Source organism: Arvicanthis niloticus, chromosome 3, assembly GCF_011762505.2.
Source record: "Arvicanthis niloticus isolate mArvNil1 chromosome 3, mArvNil1.pat.X, whole genome shotgun sequence".
NCBI classification, from domain to species: Eukaryota; Metazoa; Chordata; class Mammalia; order Rodentia; family Muridae; genus Arvicanthis; species Arvicanthis niloticus.
Genome location: NC_047660.1, coordinates 108,519,245 through 108,520,515, shown reverse-complemented (window position 1 = coordinate 108,520,515; position 1,271 = coordinate 108,519,245). Strand labels below are relative to the sequence as shown.

General features: G+C 46.7%; 1 pseudogene; it reads right to left on the bottom strand.

Moving 5' to 3' along the window:
• Positions 1 to 719: 719 nt before the first annotated feature.
• On the bottom strand, positions 720 to 1,271 carry LOC117705695 (mitochondrial import receptor subunit TOM22 homolog pseudogene; annotated as a pseudogene).

The window sequence follows — 1,271 nt, the reverse complement described above, 5'->3', positions numbered from 1 at the left end:
AGAGAGAACATATGGGAAAGGAAACTCAAGAGCCACTAAAAGGATCATAAACACATAGACTTGTTCCTGCTGTGTGAGACATTACACACAATGTAGCATTCCACATTGCAGAAGGAAGGGGAGAGCTCTCACACATAGCCCTCTTTTTTCCCCCCAGTTTGAGTTCTTTTAATATTTAAATACAAAAAGTGAACACTGACTTCTTTTTTATACATACGCAGGTCTAAGAGCCAAAACGTGCAGAGGAAATGAGTGTCCGCTCTGCCCAGTCCCCCCCCGTCCCCCCCCCCGTCCCCCCAACACACACACACACACACACACACACACACACACACACACGCTAAAGCTACAGCCAGCCTCCCTTCTCTCCCGCACACAGGGACTCCTGGTGACTGTTCTGTACTACAGCTGTAATGGATCTTGTCAGTCCCACACTGTTTACATGTCCTAGACATTTCCATTAAAAAAAAAAAAAAAAAAAAAAAAAAAAAAAAAAAAAGTCCTTATGGTCAGGGGTGCTTACTTCTTTGCCACAGTGGGCACGCAAGAACTTCCTTAGGAGCGATTTATTAAAGAGAATGGGATAACCGCCACATGGCTTTACTCCAGCATCGGAGCGAGAACAGGAAGTAAGTGAGGACATTTGTTATGAAGGGCACAGGTGTACCTGGGGTCTCTCCCCAAGAAACGGAGAAAGTTCCCACTACGTTCAAATAGACCGATGTGCCAAGGTTAAAAATAAATAAATAAATAAATAAATAAATAAAAAGTTCAAACAATCAGCAGTTCAAACACAAATGAATTTCAAAGTTCTCTCACAAGGACAAATACCGAAGTAAAAATCTAGGTCTTCCCAGGAAGTGGAGGTAGAGCTCCTGGCATTCCTCCTGACAGCCCTGTGTTAGGCCCTAAAAGTATCTGCCCTTGCTGCTGCAGTCGCTGTTGTTGCTCCATTTGCAACTTTTCTGTCTCAAAGACAACAGGAAGAACCAGGATCATGAAGGAAGTGGTCCCAATCCACAAAACTGCCCCGGAAAATCTGTACATTGTCTGAGCCTCGAAGAGCAAGAGATCAAAGGTGGCTCTGGCGCTGACCGGACCCTCTCGGGAAACATCTCCGTCAGACCCGAGTCTCTCCGACAGGGTCTCATCTACCTCGTCATCCTGTCTTCTTCCAGCTCCTCCTAGGTTTTCTCTGCCTCAGCTTTCAGGAGCAGTTCTTCGGGGGACAGAGGTTCCCCGGCGCCGGCTGCAGTGACGGCGGTGGCCAT